The 19,401-nt window shown below is 47.9% G+C and overlaps 1 protein-coding gene across 7 annotated transcripts in view; it reads right to left on the reverse strand.

Annotated features, from left to right (window-relative positions):
* The window catches only part of LOC147097633 (uncharacterized), a 165,801-nt gene extending 159,951 nt beyond the window's left edge, over positions 1-5,850 (reverse strand). For 3 of the 7 annotated variants that reach the window (XM_085971617.1, XM_085971618.1, XM_085971614.1), the window contains exons 1-3: positions 5,664-5,848; positions 4,472-4,572; positions 1,163-1,277 (exon numbers count right to left, since the gene is read on the reverse strand). The gene's annotated coding sequence lies outside the window, so the exon portion shown is untranslated. Of the gene's footprint in view, positions 1-1,154; positions 1,278-4,471; positions 4,573-5,663 lie in introns of all 7 variants that reach the window. The other 4 variants (XM_085971616.1, XM_085971619.1, XM_085971620.1 and 1 more) reach the window with 3 other exon arrangements.
* Positions 5,851-19,401: the final 13,551 nt, after the last annotated feature.

Consider the following 19,401-nt stretch of genomic DNA (forward strand, 5'->3'; position numbering starts at 1 on the left):
AGTGCACAGAAATCTGTCCAAGAACGCAAAGTGTTGAAAATGAAGATTTCAATGTTTGACACCACATTAACAGAGACCTCACATGAACATTGCATAAAATACCCAACTGCCTACCCTTGTGTGCTGTTAGTTGGTATGATTGGACGAGGATGAGGGTGAGTGTGAGGGGTGCCTAGTGAGATGGGGAAGTGATAATGTAGATAGAGAGGGATGGGTGGAGGTACAAGGTAAGTTGGTGTGAGTAAGGGTGTGCAGGAGTAGGGTAGGGAAGGCGGAGTGATGGGGATGTGATGAGTGGCACAGCAGGATGAGGTTGAGTGTGGCTTGGCAGTAACGTTTCGTGATCTACTGAGATCATTGAAAGGTTTGCACCACTGCAGCCAGGGATACCTGACGACATCCCTGCTTATGTCCTCCTGTGCAATGTGCAACCAGGCTGCTTTGATCTCCTGGGGAGGTCTCTTCCACCCATTGGAAGGGAAGAGAACCTCCCTGCGTGCTGTGATGATCATGGGAGGGCCTGGGTGCAGCCCTGCACCTCTTGTGCAGTGCCGGTCAGTGTTTGCAGCAGCTCAACGCTGTCGAACACTGACAGCACAAATGTCAAAGTAAATTTGCGCGTGGTCCCTTTAAGGAAACTGGATGACATCATCAGAACAGCTTCCATCAATTGGCCGGGAAGTGCGCTGGGCGGGGCTTAACAAGGCCAATCATCGTAAGGTAATCTCACAGAGCGGGCTGGAGCTGGCAGCGAGGTTGGGACCCACCACTGACCCCGTCGAGGTAGGGGAAATCACGGCCAGAGTGTTCCCATTGTGATTGCTCCCGTACATCTCACTTTCACAGAAATCACAGAAACCCCACAGTGCAGATAGAGGCCATTTCAGCCCATCGAGCCTGCACCGACACATGTCCCACCCGATCCCCGTAACCCCTACACCAACACATATCCCACCCTATCCCCGTAACCCCACGTATTTAATCCCCCTAACACTAAGGGTCAATTTATCATAGCCAATCAACCTAACCCGCACATCTTTGGACTGTGGGAGGAAACCGGAGCACCCGGAGAAAACCCACGCAAATTTAAATTTTTTTTAAAATGAATCTCTAGAATGGTCTTACTTACAGCAAACAATGAAAGGAAATCTGACCTGCTGACCTGCTGTTTGTCGAAGGGAAGATCTTCTGATCAGTGGCAGATATCATGGCCAACAGACTGATACCAACGGGAGTGACTTTCCATCACAGTGATCATCGCTGCTGAAGAATCGCATCTGCGGCAACATCCGTACAAAAGTACAGGAATTAGTGTGCTATTTATACAGGATACAGAAGTACAACTGTTCTAGAAACACACAATAGCGACACCATGGAAACAAGCTATTCGGCCCAACCAGTCCTGGTTGGTGTTTGCCCTCCGTGTCAGTAAATACTTTGAATCACATTTACCCACCCTGCTCCCATATTGCCGCGACCTCTTTGCCTTCATCCCCCTCTTTAACCTAATCTTGAATGTTGTCAGCCAGTGGCTCAGTGGGTAGCACTTTCTCGCCTCTGAGTCAGAAGGTTGTGGGTTCAAGTCCCACTCCAGGGACTTGAGCACAGAATCCCGGCTGACACTCCCAGCGCAGTGCTGGGGGAGGTGCTGCACTGTCGGAGGTGCCGTCTTTCGGATGAGACGTTAAACCGCGGCCCCGTCTGCTCTCTCAAGTGGACGTAAAAGATCCCACGGCACTATTTTGAAGAAGAGCAGGAGGAGTTAACCCCTGGTGTCCTGGCCAATATTTATCCCTCAACCAACATCACTAGAACAGACTATCTGGCCATTATCACATTGCTGTTTGTGGGAGCTTGCTGTGCGCATATTGGCTGCCGCGTTTCCTATATTACACTTCAAAAAGCACTTAATCGGCTGTAAAGCACTTTGAGACGTCCGGTGATCGTGAAAGGCGCTATAGAAATGCACGTCTTTCTTTTTTTTTAATGTTGACATAGGTTCGGCCTCAACCATTAACCCCGGAAGTGAATGCCACAGCCTCACAACTCTCTGTGTGGAGAGGCTTCTCCTGACCTCGGTTCTAAATCTCTTACATTTAATCTTGCATCTGTGGGTTCTCATTCTTGACCCCTCAACTACTGCAAACAGTCTGCTTCTGTCTACCCTGTCCCCATCCTTTCATAAGTTTAACCACTTCTATTGCATCGCCCCATAATCTGCATTGTCACAAAAAAAGGACCCAAATTTTCCACGTCTTTCTTCATATTTAATTCCCTATAGCAGGCAGCATCCTCGTGAATCTGCACTGTCCCCTGTCTAAAGCCTGAATATCCTTCCTATAATGTGGAGCCCAATAGCGCACACAGTACTCTAACCGAGGTTTTTACATTATATATTGTCCACCCCTTCTCTCTTCAATTATGCTGGGGTATGGTTGATTGGCACTAGGTGCTGTCCAGTTAATCATCGCCAAACCCGATCCTACCGTGAGCCAACACCGACTCCCTCACAATTTCCATCAAAATTTACTGTGTAGTGTGCACTTCTTATAAGGATCACAAGTCACACTTTCCCCTTCACACTTTCAGTGCACCAGGAATAACATCACAAGAGCGAGAGACAGATATAAAGATGCACCTGTCACAATTCTGACGTCACACCAGCAACAGAAAATACCCATTCATACAAAAGTGAGAATGTCTGGAGACTGTCACTGACATCAGCAATCATAGAAACATAGAAGATAGGAGTAGACCATTCAGCCCCTCGAGCCTGCTCCGCCAATTAATGAGATCATGGCTGATCATCCAAACTCAGTACCCTGTCCCTGCTTTCTCCCCATATGCCTTGATCCCCTTAGCCTTAAGAAATATATCTAACTCCTTCTTGAATATATTTAATGAATTGGCCTCAACTGCCTTCTGTGGTAGAGAATTCCACAGGTTCACCACTCTCTGGGTGAAGAAATTCCTCCTCATCTCTGCCCTAAATGGCTTACCCATTATCCTTAGACTGTGACCCCTGGTTCTGGACTCCCCCGCCATTGGGAACATCCTTCCTGCATCTAGTCTGTCCAGTCCTGTTAGAATTTTATAAGTTTCAATGAGTTTCCCCTCTCATTCTTCTAAACTCCAGCGAGTACAAGCCCAATCGACCCAATCTCTCCTCGTACGTCATTCCTGCCATCCCAGGTATCAGCCTGGTGAATCTTCGTTGCACTCCCTCCATGGCAAGAACATCCTTCCTCAGATAAGGCGACCAAAACTGCACACAATACTCAAGGTGTGGTCTCACCAAGGCCCTGTACAACTGCAGCAAGACATCCTTGTTCCTGTACTCGAACCCTCTCGCTACGAAGGCCAACATACCATTTGCCTTCTTAACCGCCTGCTGCACCTGCATGCTTACCTTCAGCGACTGGTGCACAAGGACACCCAGGTCTCATTGCACTTCCCCTTCTCCCAATCTATTGCCATTCAGATAATAATCTGCCTTCCTGTTTTTGCCACCAAAGTGGTTAACCTCGCATTTATCCACATTATTCGGCATCTGCCCAATCACCCAACCTGTCCAAATCATACTGGAGTTTCTCGGCATCCTCCTCACAGCACACACGCTCACCCAGCTTTGTGTCGTCTGCAAACTTGGAGATATTACATCTAGTTCCCTCATCTAGATCATTAATATATATTGCGAATAGCTGGGGTCCTAGGACCGATCCCTGCGGTACCCCACTAGTCACTGCCTGCCACTCGGAAAAAGACCCGTTTATTTAAACTCTTTGCTTCTTGTCTGCCAACCAGTTCTCTATCCAAGTCAGTACCTTGCCCCCAATCCCATGTGCCTTAACTTTACACGCTAATCTCTTATGCGGGACCTTATCAAAAGCCTTCTGAAAGTCCAAATACACCACATCCACTGGTTCTCCCTTATCTATTCTACCAGTTACATCAGGCTTAAAGAAAAGGAGAACGAAAGTCGGGAATTGCTGGGTTTTGCCCTGTAGCCTGAAACTTGCAACCACCAACCAATCTGCCAACTTCCCCCACCACAGAGCAATTGAACTCTGACTGACCTCAACTGGTGTTTACTGAACAGCAACGAGACTCCTGTGGTCTTAAAGGAGGACATATGCACCTTAGCAGCATAATACATTGTGCATTACATGGTACAACAATCCTACTCTAATAAAACAGCATTCCATTCACTGACCACGAGCTTGCCAAGGGAAATATGCTACTATCGGTACAAAAAAGGACTCTAGTTTGAAACGATTATACACGAGACATCATAATTTATTACAGATGCAAAACAAACATTTTTTTAAAAAAAGCAAAAGAAAGCCATCATTGAGCTGGAACCTGAAAATTAATCATTTTCTAGTTAGCAAAGTTGCCTGAACCAAAAAAAAACCCATTCTGGTAATACTGTAGCTGTTTCAACAGTTAAGAGTTTTGGTCAGAAATCTACCTTAACAGATGAATAATGCATTCTGCATTACTTGGTAGAACAGCCCAGTCTTTAGAGAGCAGCGCATCATCCGACTTGTCGCGAGCAATGCCACGGGAGATCTGCCAGTGCAACATACAGAAATATCACTGTTCCACACAATATACAGAAATCGCGCAGTCCCACACAATATACAGAAATATCATCGTGCTATGTCTTTTATTTAATCCTCCCCTTCTCTCGCAGCTGGGGTAACGGTGCATGGGTGACAGGTGCTGCCCAGTATACCACAGCCGAACCCGATTCTTCCCTTACCCAGCACTGCCACGCTCACACTTTCCAGGACAGTGATCAAGAGTGGGAGCGTTGCCCCCTCCCTAGCCCAAGGCTGTTGAGACCAATTGAATTGCTCCAAACACCACCACCCTAAATGAGAGCTGATAGCTCAATACAGACCTGGAATTAAAATAGCACTGTTCTATGTATGTACAAACAATACTCTTCTTTTATACAGAAACAATACCTCACTCTCTCATTCATATATTAGACATGCACGGTTTTCAAAGTATAACAAAAGCTGCAGAATGACAACATTGCAGGAGGCTAACAATTCTCTTATTGTCCAGGTGACTTCACCTGGACTTTAAAAAAAAACCTCACCTCTTCGTGGTATTCTGAGCGACTTATTTTAACCACGGCGTGATTGATCACATGCAAATATTAAGACGGCTGCAACTTCAGAGTTTTTGCAAGGAGGGGAGGCGAACCAGACAATGCAACGATAAGTCACCTGTACACGTCACAGCGCCCCCCCACCCCCCACGCACACCTTTCGCTTCGAGTCAGCGCTCGACTGCGAATCGCCCCCCCCCTCCACGACCACAACAGCAGATCACAATAGACACCATGCCCTTGGAAAGCACAATAACACCACCCCGCAGGTTGGGTGGGGAGCCTTTTCCTTGTAGGACCACTTTGCAGCAGCCTGTGTGCCAAGCTTGCAACTACAATTAGCAACACTGTCATTCCTCATTTCCCCCAATATTAATCTCCATGCACCTGAAAGTTAACACACAGCCAAGCAATGAAATTGCAGCTCAGTGCTGTGTCACTGTGCATTGAAAAAGCACTCCAATGTCAATATGCACTTTTCCATTCAAGACAAAACAAATCCCACTTTTGTTTTTTTTTTGCAATGGGATGAACTACATACAGGAGGCTATGGAGGAAGGTGGTTTTTTTTTGTTTGCACCTGATGTCCCTCAGGCTGCACTCTCTCCTTGCTGGGTGCCTGTGCTCAGTGCCTGCTGATGAATGCTGCCTGCCACTGCACAGCCTGCTGCAACCTCAGTCCTGCTCCATTGCAATCCCAGCCAAGTGGCATCCATTACTGCCTGGGATTCCCAGGCTCAGCCCCAGCGCGCGGTGGGCGGACGTCCCGCCCGCCGCCCGCTGATTGGCCGCGCGGCTGTCCGTCCAGGCGGGAGTCCCGCCTCTGCGGCGCGCCGATTGGCCGGGCGGCTGTCCATCCAGGCGGGAGTCTCGCCTCTGCGGCGCGCCGATTGGTCGGGCGGCTATCCCTCATGGGGGGGGTCCCGCCTCTGCGGCCCGCCGATTGGTCGGGCGGCTGTCCCCATGGAGGAGTCCCGCCTCTGCGGCACGCCGATTGGTCGGCCGGCTGTCCGTCCAGGAAGGGGTCCCGCCTCAGCATCGCGCTGATTGGTCCAGCGGCTGTCCATCCAGCAGGGATCCCGCCTCTGCGGCGCGCCGATTGGTCAGCTGGCTATCCCTCATGGAAGGATCCTGTCTTTGCGGCGTGCCGATTGGTCGAACGGCTGTCAGTCAAGGAGTGGTCCCGCCTCTGCGGCGCGCCGATTGGTCGGAAGCGCGGGACTGGCCGGCTGTCAGTCAGGCCGGAGTTTCCGCTGAGTGCGGGAGCGGCTTGATCTCTGTGTTGCGGAGCGGAGCGGCTGGGCGGGTTGTAAATATAACAGCGGGGGGGCCGCACATGGAGCCCGGGATCCCGGTGGGGAGGCTGGTCAGGGCCCAGCAGGCTTCCTGTTGTGCCTCCCCTAGCCGAACAGCCCGGGTTGGGGGGGGAGGAAATCGGTTCCTCGCCCCCATCAGCAGGAGGGAGCTTCAGCCTAAACCCTGACTTCAGTCCCAGTCCCCCAAAAAGCTGCGGCTCCCAGGCCGCCCTCATTCTTCATGCCCGGCTCTTCGACTGTGGGGGGAAGCACCATCACCCAGCCCTGCCCCCCCCATTCGATGCCCGCACCTTCCCTTGATGAAAGAAAGACGTGCATTTATACAGCGTCTTTAAGAACATAAGAATTAGGAGCAGCAGTCTGCCATTCAATAAGTTCATGGCCGATCTTCGACCTCAACCACGTAGGTCCCAATGACATAGGTAGAACAGAGAAAGAGGTTCTGCTGAGGGAGTATGAGCAGTTAGCGGCTAAATTAAAAAGCAGAACCACAACGGTAATAATCTCTGGATTACTACCTGAGCCACGAGCGAATTTGCATAGGGTAAATAAGATCAGAGAGATGAATGCGTGGCTCAAAGACTGGTGTGAGAGAAATGGGTTTCAATTCATGGGGCACTGGCACCAGTACTGGGGTAAGAGGGAGCTGTTCTGTTGGGACGGGCTTCACTTGAATCATGCTGGGACTAGTGTCCTGGCGAATCAAATAAGTAGGGCTGTAGAGAGGGCTTTAAACTAAATAGTGGGGGGGAGGGTTCAGGTGAGTGGGAATTTAAAAAGTCAAAGAGAAAGGAGAAGGTAATAGAGCAGGGTAGCGATGGGGGTAATGGTAACCAGAGTGTGACAGGAAGGGACAGAATGTATTAAAAATAAGACTGCATCAGAAAGTGGGATCAAGCACGGAAAAATAGTAAAAAGACAAAATTAAAAGCTCTTTATCTGAATGCACGCAGCATTCGTAACAAGATAGATGAGTTTACGGCACAAATTGATATAAATGGGTATGATTTGATAGCCATTACAGAGACGTGGTTGCAAGGTGACCAAGGCTGGGAACTGAATATTCCAGGGTATTTGACATTTCGGAAGGATAGACAGAAAGGAAAAGGAGGTGGGGTAGCACTGTTAATAAAGGATGAGATCAGTGCAGTAGTGAGAAATGATATTGGCTCAGAAGAGCAAGATGTAGAATCAGTTTGGGTGGAGATAAGAAATAATAAGGGAAAGAAGTCACTGGTGGGCGTAGTCTATAGGCCCCCTAACAGTAGCTACACTGTTGGACAGAGTATAAATTAAGAACTAATGAAGGCTTGTAAGAAAGGTACAGCAATAATCATGGGCAATTTTAATCTTCATATTGATTGGACAAATCAAATTGGCCAAGGTAGCCTCGGGGAAGAGTTCATAGAGTATATCTGGGATGGTTTCCTAGAACAATACGTTCTGGAACCAACCAGGGAGCAGGCTATCTTAGATCTGGTACTATGTAATGAGACAGGATTAAGAAATGATCTCATAGTAAAGAATCCTCTAGGAAAGAGTGATCATAACATGGTTGAATTTCAAATTCAATTGGAGGGTGAGAAAGTTGGGTCTCAAACCAGTGTCCTGATCTTAAATAAAGGCAATTACAAAGGTATGAAGGCAGAGTTGGCTACAGTGGACTGGGGAAATAGATTAAAGGGTAAGACAGTTGATAAGCAATGGCAGACATTTAAGGAGATATTTCATAACTCTCAACAAAAATATATTCCATTGAGAAGGAAAGACTTTAAGAGAAGGGAGAACCATCCGTGGCTAACTAAGGAAGTAAAGGATGGTATCAAATTGAAAACAAAGGCATACAATGTTGCCAAGATTAGTGGGAGGCCAGAGGATTGGGAAATTTTTAAAAACCAGCAAAGGACGACTAAAAAAATAATAAAGAGAGAGAAGATGGATTATGAGAGTAAACTAGCAAGAAATATAAAAACAGATAGTAAGAGCTTCTACAGGTATATAAAAAGGAAGAGAGTAGCTAAAGTCGGCAGGAAACTCGAGCGGCAGAGCGGGGCTATAAAAGGCCCCAGAGACCAGGTAAGGCCTCACAGCGTCGGCGGGAACCTCGAGCGGCAGAGCGGGGCTATAAAAGGCCCCAGAGACCAGGTAAGGCCTCACAGCGTCGGCGGGAATCTCGAGCGGCAGAGCGGGGCTATAAAAGGCCCCAGAGACCAGGTAAGGCCTCACAGCGTCGGCGGGAATCTCGAGCGGCAGAGCGGGGCTATAAAAGGCCCCAGAGACCAGGTAAGGCCTCACAGCATCGGCGGGAATCTCGAGCGGCAGAGCGGGGCTATAAAAGGCCCCAGAGACCAGGTAAGGCCTACCAAACTCGGAACTCGGAGGGAAGTAGAGAGGTAAAAAGTAATCCAAGTGTGACGTCACCAGAAAGCGGGTAAGTGATTGGTTGGTAAGTATTTCTTACTTTTTTAAGCTTTAACTCTGGTTTATAGTTTCTAAGGTGCAATATTCATCATCTAGAATCGGGGCAGAGGGTATTTAAAAATAATATTAATAAATTTAATTAATTACATAGAATGGGAGATCAGGTGATGTGTTGCTGCTGCAATATGTGGGAGCTGGTGGACACCATTGATGCTCACGGTGATCACATTTGCAGTAAGTGTTGGCTGCTCGAGGAATTCCGGTTCCATGTTGAAGAGCTGGAGTTCGAGCTTCAAACACTGAGACACATCAGGGAGGGGGAGAGTTACCTGGACTCTGTGTATCACGAGGTAGTCACACCAATTAGATTAATTAATTCAGATGTAGTCCGTGGCCAGGGTCAGGATGGTGTGACTAGAAGTGAGGCAGGTACGGGGATCCAGGAGGTAGTGTTGGAGGAGCCGCAGCCCTTGCTCTTGTCCAACAGGCTTGAGGCTCTTACTCCCTGTGAGGATGGGAACAGGGACTGTGGGGAGGATGAGCAACCTGGCCACAGCACCGTGGAATGGGGGGCCATTCAAGTGGGGGGAGTTAAAAGAAATGTTGTAGTGGTAGGGGATAGTATCGTTAGGGGGATAGATAGAGTTCTTTGCAGCCGAGAGCGAGAGTCCCGAAGGCTGTGTTGCCTGCCCGGTGCCAGGGTTAAGGACATCTCCTCTGGGCTGGAGAGAAACTTGGAGGGGGAGGATCCAGTTGTCGTGGTCCATGTTGGTACCAACGACATAGATAGGACAAGGAAGGAGGTTCTGCTGAGGGAGTTTGAGCAGCTAGGGGCCAAATTAAAAAGCAGAACCACAAGGGTAATAATCTCTGGATTACTACCTGAGCCACGTGCAAATTTGGCTAGGGTAAATAAAATTAGAGAGTTAAATGCGTGGCTCAAAGACTGGTGTGGGAGAAATGGGTTTTGCTTCCTGGGACACTGGCATCAGTACTGGGACAGGAGAGAGCTGTTCCGTAGGGACGGACTTCACTTGGCCAGTGCAGGGACTAGAATCCTGGTGAATCGAATAACTAGGGCTGTAGAGAGGGCTTTAAACTAATTAGTGGGGGGGGAGGTTTTAAGAGAGCGAAAATAAAAATGACAGCGGAGAAGGCAATAGAGCAAGGTAGCAGTGGGGGAATTAAAAACCAGAGCGTGTCAGGAAGGGACAGAATGTATAATGATAAAGGTAAAGTAGTAAAAGGGGGAAAAGCAGGAATAAATTGTCAGAAAACATATTTGAAAGTTCTTTATCTGAATGCACGCAGCATTCGTAACAAAATAGACGAGTTGACGGTGCAAATAACTACACATGGGTATGATCTGGTGGCCATTACGGAAACATGGCTGCAAGATAATCATGACTGGGAACTAAACATACAAGGGTATTTGACAATTAGGAAGGACAGACAGGAAGGAAAGGGAGGTGGGGTTGCTATGTTAATCAAGGATGGAATCACTGCAATAGTCAGAAATGATATTGGGTCAAAGGATCACGATAGTGAAACAGTTTGGGTGGAGATAAGGAATAATAAGGGAAAAAAGTCACTAGTGGGTGTAGTCTATAGGCCTCCTAACAGTTGCAACTCTGTTGGTCGGAGTATAAATCAGGAAATAGTTGGGGCTTGTAATAAGGGAACAGCTATAATCATGGGGGATTTTAATTTTCATATTGACTGGACTAATCAAATTGGGCATGGTAGCATTGAGGAAGAGTTCATAGAGTGTATTAGGGACGGGTTCCTTGAGCAGTATGTAACTGAACCAACCAGGGGGCAGGCAATCTTAGATCTGGTCCTGTGTAATGAGACAGGATTAATAAAAAATGTCCCAGTAAAGGATCCCCTTGGAATGAGTGACCATAATATGGTTGAATTCCAAATTCAGTTTGAGGGTGAGAGAGTTGGATCTCAAACCAGCGTACTAAGCTTAAATAAAGGAGACTATGAAGGTATGAGAGTAGAATTGACTAAAGTGGACTGGGAAAACAGATTAAAGTGTAAGACGGTACAAGAGCAGTGGTCTACATTCAAGGAGATATTTCACATCTTTCAAGATAAATATATTCCACTGAGGAAAAAGGGGAGTAAAAGAAAAGACAGCCATCCGTGGCTTAGTAAAGTAATAAAGGATAGTATTCGACTGAAAACAAGGGCATATAAAGTAACCAAATCTAGTGGGAGGATAGAAGATTGGGAAGCATTTAAAAGCCAAACAATAACTAAAAGATTAATTAAGAAAGGGAAGATAGATTATGAAAGTAAACTAGCAAAAAATATAAAAACAGAAAGCAAGAGTTTCTACGGCTATATAAAAAGAAAAAGGGTGGCTAAAGTGAACGTTGGTCCCTTAGAGGATGGGACCAGGAAACTAGTGGTGGGGAACATGGAGATGGCAAAGACGCTGAACAAATATTTTGTATCAGTTTTTATAGTAGAGGACACTAAAAATATCCCAACACTGGACAAACAGGGGGCAATGGTATTTGACAAATCACTAAGGAGATGGTACTCAGTAAAATAATGGGACTTAAGGCGGATAAATCCCCCGGACCTGATGGCCTACATCCTAGGGTCTTGAGAGAAGTGGCGGTAGGGATTGTGGATGCATTGGTGATCATTTTCCAGAACTCCCTGGACTCAGGAAAGGTCCTGGCAGATTGGAAAACTGCTAATGTAACACCCTTATTTAAGAAGGGAAGTAGACAAAAAGCTGGAAACTATAGATCAGTTAGCCTAACATCTGTGGTTGGCAAAATGTTGGAGTCCATTATTAAGGAAGCAGTAACAGAGCATTTGGATAAACATAATTTAATAGGACAGAGTCAGCATGGTTTTACGAAGGGGAAGTTATGTTTGACAAATTTGCTCGAATTCTTTGAGGATGTAACATACAGGGTGGATAAAGGGGAACCAGTGGATGTAGTGTATTTGGACTTCCAAAAGGCATTTGACAAGGTTCCACACAAAAGATTACTGATCAAGATAAAAAATCGCGGGATTGGGGGTAATATACTGGCATGGGTGGAAGATTGGCTATCTAACAGAAAACAAAGACTTGGGATAAATGGTTTGTTCTCGGGCTGGCAATCAGTAACTAGTGGTGTTCCGCAGGGGTTAGTGCTGGGACCACAACTCTTTACAATCTATATTAACGATTTGGAGGAAGGGACCGAGTGCAACATATCCAAGTTTGCCGACGATACAAAGATGGGAGGGAAAGCAGTGAGTGAGGAGGACATAAAAAACCTGCAAAATGACATAGACAGGCTAAGTGAGTGGGTAGAGATTTGGCAGATGCAATATAATGTTGGAAAGTGTGAGGTTATGCACTTTGGCAGAAAAAATCAAAGAGCAAGTTATTATCTAAATGGAGAGAAACTGCAAAGTGCTACAGTACAAAGGGATCTGGGGGTCCTGGTGCATGAAACACAAAAAGTTAGTATGCAGGTGCAGCAGGTGATCAGGAAGGCCAATGGAATCTTGGCTTTTATTGCAAGGGGGATGGAGTATAAAAACAGGGAAGTCTTGCTGCAGTTATACAGGGTATTGGTGAGGCCACACCTGGAATACTGCGTGCAGTTTTGGTTTCCATATTTAAGAAAAGATATACTTGCTCTTGAGGCAGTTCAGAGAAGGTTCACTCGGTTGATTCCAGAGATGAGGGGGCTGACATATGAGGAAAGGTTGAGTAGGTTGGGACTCTACTCATTGGAGTTCAGAAGAATGAGAGGCGATCTTATCGAAACATATAAGATTGTGAGGGGGCTTGATCGGGTGGATGCGGTGAGGATGTTTCCACTGATGGGTGAGACTAGAACTAGGGGGCATAATCTTAGAATAAGGGGCTGCCCTTTCAAAACTGCGATGAGGAGAAACTTCTTCACTCAGAGGGTAGTAAATCTATGGAATTTGCTACCCCAGAGAGCTGTGGAAGCTGCAACATTAAATAAATTTAAAATGGAGATAGACATTTTCCTAGCAGATAAGGGAATTAGGGGTTACGGGGAGAGGGCAGGGAAGTGGACGTGAGTCTAGATTCAGATCAGCCATGATCCTATCGCATGGCGGAGCAGGCCCGAGGGGCCATATGGCCTACTCCTGCTCCTATTTCTTATGTTTCTTATGTAAACATTAGTCCCTTTAGAGGATGAGACTGGGGAATTAATAATGGGAAACAGGGAAATGGCAGAGACTTTGAACAAATATTTTGTATCAGTCTTCACGGTAGAAGACACTAAAACCATCCTAATAACACATAATCAAGGGGCTATAGGGAGGGGGGAACTTAAAACAATCACTATCACTAAAGAAAAGTACTCGGTAAAATAATGGGACTAAAGGTGGACAAAACCCCTGGACCTGACGGACTGCATGCTAGGGTCTTAAAAGAAGTGGCTGCAGAGATACTGGATGCTTTGGTTGCAATCTACCAAAATTCCCTGGATTCTGGAGCGGTACCAGCGGATTGGAAAACCGCAAATGTATCGCCCCTATTTAAGAAGGGAGGGAGACAGAAAGCAGTAAACTATAGACCAGTTATCCTAACATCTGTGATTGGGAAAATGCTGGAATCCATTATTAAGGAAGCAGTAGCAGGACATTTAGAAAATCACAATGCAGTCAAGCAGAGTCAGCATGGTTTTATGAAAAGGAAATCATGTTTGACAAATTTGCTGGAGTTCTTTGAGGATGAAACAAGCAGGGTGGACAAAGGTGAGCCAGTGGATGTGGTGTATTTGAATTTCCAGAAGGCATTCGATAAGGTGCCACATAAAAGGTTACTGCATAAGATAAGAGCCCTCTGGGTTAGGGGTAATGTATTAGCAGGGATAGAGGATTGGCTAACTAACAGAAAACAGAGAGTCGGGATAAATGGGTCATTTTCCGGTTGGCAAATGGTAACTAGTGGGGTGCCGCAGGGACCAGTGCTGGGGCCTCAACTATTTACAATCTATATTAATGACTTGGATGAAGGGACCGAGTGTAATGTAGCCAAATTTGCTGATGATACAAAGATAGGTGGGAAAGCAAATTGTGTGGATGACGCAAAGAATCTCCAAAGGGATATAGATAGGCTAAGTGAGTGGGCAAACATTTGGCAGATGGAGTATAATGTGGGAAAGAGCGAGGTTATCCACTTTGGTAAGAAAAAGAAAAAAACAAATTATTATTTAAATGGAGAGAGATTACAAAATGCTGCAGTTCAGAAGGACCTGGGGGTCCTTGTGCATGAAACACAAAAAGTTAGCATTCAGGTACAGCAAGTAATCAAAAAGGCAAATGGAATGTTGGCCTTTATTGCAAGGGGGTTGGGGTATAAAAGCAGGGAAGTCCTGCTACAGGGCAGCAGACGCATGGGATCTTCACCACCTACAAGTTCCCCTCCAAGCCACACACCATCCTGACTTGGACCTGTAACGCCGTTCCTTCACTGTCGCTGGGCCAAAATCCTAGAACTCCCTTCCAAACAGCATTGTGGTTGTACCTACACCATATGGACTGCAGCGGTTCAAGAAGGTGGCTCACCACCATCTTCTCAAGGGCAATTAGGGATGGGCACTAAATGCTGGCCTAGCCAGCGAAACCCACATCCCATCAATGAATTAAAAAAAAATTTTTTTTTAAAGCTGTACAGGGTATTGGTGAGACCACACCTGGATTACTGTGTACAGTTTTTGGTCTCCTTATTTAAGGAAGGATATACTTGCATTGGAGGCAGTTCAGAGATGATTCACTCGGTTGATTCCTGAGGTGAAAGGGTTGTCTTATGAGGAAAGGTTGAGCAGGTTGGGCCTATACTCATTGGAGTTTAGAAGAATGAGAGGGGATCTTATTGAAACATATAAGATACTGAGGGGGCTCGACAAGGTAGGTGCAGAGAGGATGTTTCCCCTCGTGGGGAAATCTAGAACTCGGGGGCATAGTTTCAGAATAAAGGGTCGCCCTTTTAGAACTGAGATGAGCAGGAATTTCTTCTCTCAGAGGGTCGTAAATCTGTGGAATTCTCTGCCCCAGAGAGCTGTGGAGGCTGGGTCATTGAATATATTTAAGGTGGAGATAGACAGATTTTTTTGAACAATAAGGGAGTCAAGGGTTACGGGGAGCGGGCAGGGAAATGGAGCTGAGCCCAAGATCAGATCAGCCATGATCTCATTGAATGGCAGAGCAGGCTCGAGAGGCCAAATGGCCGACTCCTGCTCCTATTTCTTATGTTCTTATGACTCCACTTTCCCGCCCTATCCCCATATCCCTTGATTCCCTGAGAGTCCAAAAATCTATCGATCTCAGCCTTGAATATGCTTAACGACTCAGCATTGACAACCCTCTGGGGCAGAGAATTCCAAAGATTCACCACCCTCTGAGTGAAGAAATCCCTCCTCATCTCAGTCTTAAATGGCCGACCCCTTATCCTGAGACTTTGCCCTCTCGTTCTGGACTCTCAGGTCCCAAAACGCTTTACAGACAATGAAGTACTTTTGAAGCTGTTGTAATGTAGCAAATGCAGCCGCCAATTTGCGCACAGCAAGCTCCCACAAACAGCAACGTGATAATGACGTGTAGAGCTTCACCCTGTTTTTTTAAAAATTCGCTTATGGGATGTGGGCGTCGCTGGCAAGGCCAGCATTTATAGACCATCCCTAATTGCCCTTGAGAAGGTGGTGGTGGTGAGCCGTCTTCTTGAACCGCTGCAGTCCGTGTGGTGAAGGTGCTCCCACAGTGCTGTTAGGGAGGGAGTTCCAGGATTTTGACCCAGCGACGATGAAGGATCAGCGATATATTTCCAAGTCAGGATGGTGTGTGACTTGGAGGGGAACTTGGAGGTGGTGGTGTTCCCATGCGCCTGCTGCCCTTGACCTTCGAGGTGGAAGAGGTCAGGTTGCTGCCGTCATCTGGTTTTATGCCATCCTCTTTTGTAGTATAAAGACCATGCAAATGATTATTTCCCCACGTCACAGGTGCGTGTTTTATTGTTGGCCATGTCGCACACTTGCATTTATATCGCACCTTCAACATAGTAAAACGTCCCTAGGCGCTTCACTGGAAGGTAACCAGACAAAATTTGACACCGAGCCAAAGAAAGAGACATTAAGGCAGACTTGGTCAAAGAGGTGGATTTTAAAGAGCGTCAAACGAAGAGAGCGAGGCGGAGAGGTTTAGGGAGGGAATTGCGGAGCTTAGGGCCGAGATGGCTGAAGGCACGGCCACCAATGGTGAGTGAAAGAAGTGGGGAATGGACAAGAGGCAAGAGTTGGAGGAACGCATAGTTGGAGGAGGGTTGTAGGGCTGGAGGAGGCTAGAGAGACAGGGAGGGGTCTTGAACACGGAGGGATTTGAACACAAGGAAGCCAATTTAAAAATGGAGGCGTTCGGGAGCCAATGTAGGTCAGTGAGAAACCCTCCCGTAGTTAACTGATCTCATCTCTTGTCTTTTTCATCCCTGCAATTTATCCTCAGGACCATACAGCACTGCTGCCCTGAGCCAGCATGTTAGCGACCCATTGATGATTCTCCCTTTGATCTCTGCCCCGTCCTGCGGTGATGGGCTGAAGGGAAGGTGAGATGCACAAGAGGCTGGAGCCAGAGAAACAGAGAGTTCGGGAAGGGAGAGGGGCAAAGGTCGTACGGGCTGGTAGAAGTTACAGAGCTAGGGAGGGGTGAGGCCATGGAGGTTGAACGCAAGGGTGAGAATTTTCTTCTCTCTTAGGCAGTCCCTCGGAACCGAGGATGACTTGCTTCCACATTAAAAATGAGTTCGCAGGTGACTGATGAGTCCAATGCGGGATCTACAGTCTCTGTCACAGGTGGGGCAGACGGTGGTTGAAGGGGTGGGTGGGTGGAATGCTTGGGTTGATGTGCGCTCCTTGTGCTGCCTGCGCTTGGTTTCTGCTTGCTCCCAGCGAAGAGACTCGAGGTGTTTGGCGCCTTCCCGGATGCTTCTCCTCCACTTTGTGCGGTCTTGGGCCAGGGATTCCCAGGTGTCGGTGGGGATGTTACACTTTTTCAAGGAGGCTTTGAGGGTGTCCTTGAAGCGCTTCCTCTGCCCACCTGGACTCGCTTGCCGTGCTGGAGCTCCGAGTAGAGCGCTTGTTTTGGGAGTCTTGTATCGGGCATGCAGACAATGTGACCCGTCCATCGGAGCTGATTGAGTGTGGTCAAAGCTTCGATGCTGGGGATGTTGGCCTGAGCAAGAACACTGACGTTGGTGCGCCTATCCTGCCAATGGATTTGCAGGATCTTGCGGAGGCAGCGTTGGTGGTACCTCTCCAGTGCTTTGAGGTGCCTGCTGTACATGGTCCATGTCTCTGAGGCATGCAGCAGGGTGGGTACCACTGCTGCTCTGTAGACCATGAGCTTGGTGCCGGGTTTGAGGTCCTGGTCTTCAAACACTCTCTTCCTCAGGCGACCGAAGGCTGCACTGGCACACTGAAGGCGGTGTTTTACATTTGAGGTGTTGGCGGGCCGAGAGCTAGTGTAAGAAAGTGAGCACAGGGGTGATGGGAGAGTGGGGTCGGTGCGGAATGGGATGGGTGGCAGGGTTTGGGATGAGCTGAGTTTGTGGAGGATGGGAGGCCAGCCAGGACAGCATTGGAATAGATGCTTTCGATTAGGCACTTTACAGCCTTCTGGACTCAACATTGAGTTCAACAATTTCTCTGCCCCTATCTTTTTTTTCCATTATTTTTTTCTCTCTCCCACATGGCAGCTGTTGCTGATTCTGCCATTCCCATTTACACTTCTTCTAGATCCATCTTTTGTTTCTTTACTTGTCCCATTACCATCTCCTTTTGCCTCACACCATCATCCCTTTTGTCTTTTAATCTCTCCTGCCTTCCACCCTATCACAGACCTTCCCTTTTGTTCTTTCCCCCCCTCCCCCCTTTCCCTGCCCCTACACTTGCTTAAAAACCTGTTACACCTCCAACTTTTTCCAGCTCTGACGAAAGGCCATTGTCCTGAAACGTTAACTCTGTTTCTCTCTCCACAGGTGCTGCCTGACCTGCTGAGTATTTCCAGCATTCTCTGTTTTTATTGGAATAGATGAGTCTGGAGGTGACAGAGGCATGGATGAGGGGTCAGTGGCTGAGATGGGCTGAGGTGGGGCAGAGGCAGGTGGTATTACGGAGGTGAAACTAGGTCGTATTTGTGATGGAGAGGATGCAAGAACATAAGAATTAGGAGCAGGAGTCGGCCATTCGGCCCCTCGAGCCTGCTCCGCCATTCAATAAGATCATGGCTGATCTTCGACCTCAACTCCACTTTCCCGCCCGATCCCCATATCCCTTGATTCCCCTAGAGTCCAAAAATCTATCGATCTCAGCCTTGAATATACTCAACGATTCAACATCCTTTGGGGCAGAGAATTCCAAAGATTCACAACCTTCTGAGTGAAGAAATTCCTCCTCATCTCAGTCTCAAATGGCCGACCCCTTATCCTGAGACTATGCCCCCTAGTTCTAGACTCTCCAGCCAGGGGGAAACAACCTCTCAGCATCTACCCTGTCAATCCCCCTCAGAATCTTGTATGTTTCAATGAGATCACCTCTCATTCTTCTAAACTCCAGAGAGTATCGGCCCAATCTACACAATCTCTCCTCATAGGACAGCCCTCTCATCCCAGGAATCAATCTAGTGAACCTTCGTTGCACAGCCTCCAAGGCAAGTACAGGTAGACTATCCTTTATCCGAAAACCTCGGGACCAGCCGTGTTTCGGTTTTCGGAAAATTTCGGATTTCGGAAGGTATTTTATAAGACTGGGAAATTTGTCGGGGGTGGGTCGGCGGGGGGTCGGGGTCGGCGGGGGTCCGCGGGGGGGTGGTCGGCGGGGGTGGGGGTCGGCGGGGGTCGGGGGTGGGTCGGCGGGGGGTCCGGGGTGGGGGTCGGCGGGGGGTCGGGGTCGGCGGGGGTCCGCGGGGGGGTGGTCGGCGGGGGTCTGCGGGGGGGTCGGCGGGGGTCGGGGTCCGTGGGGGGGGTCGGCGGGAGTCGGGGTTGGGTCGGCGGGGGGGTCGGCGGGAGTCGGGGTCGGCGGGGTCGTCGGCGGGGGTCGGGGTCGTGCGCACGACTTACGCTGAACGAAAAAACCTTTGGTTTTTAGAGGGTTTCGGTTTTCGGAAGTTTGGATAAAAGGTAGTCTACCTGTATATCCTTCCTTAGATAAGGAGACCAAAACTGTGCACAGTACGCCAGGTGTGGTCTCACCAAGGTCCTATAGGGGTCAGAAACTCAACTCGGGATCAAACACGACACCGACTCTTCAAACAGTCTGGTTCAGCCTGAATCAGTGGCCCAGGGAGAGGAATGGAATCTGTGGCAAGGGTGCAGAGTTTGTGCTGGGGGCTGATTACGATGGCTTCTGTCTTCTTAGTGTTTGGCTGGTGTAAATTGTAGTTAATCTATAATTATATATAAGAGGGAGTTCTCCCCGGTGCCCCGGCCAATATTTATCCCTCAATCAACATCACTAAAGCAAATTATCTGGTCATTATCACATTGTTGTT

This window comes from Somniosus microcephalus, chromosome 31, assembly GCF_052327205.1.
Source record: "Somniosus microcephalus isolate GS21.2 chromosome 31, FLI_Smic_1.0, whole genome shotgun sequence".
Taxonomy (NCBI): domain Eukaryota; kingdom Metazoa; phylum Chordata; class Chondrichthyes; order Squaliformes; family Somniosidae; genus Somniosus; species Somniosus microcephalus.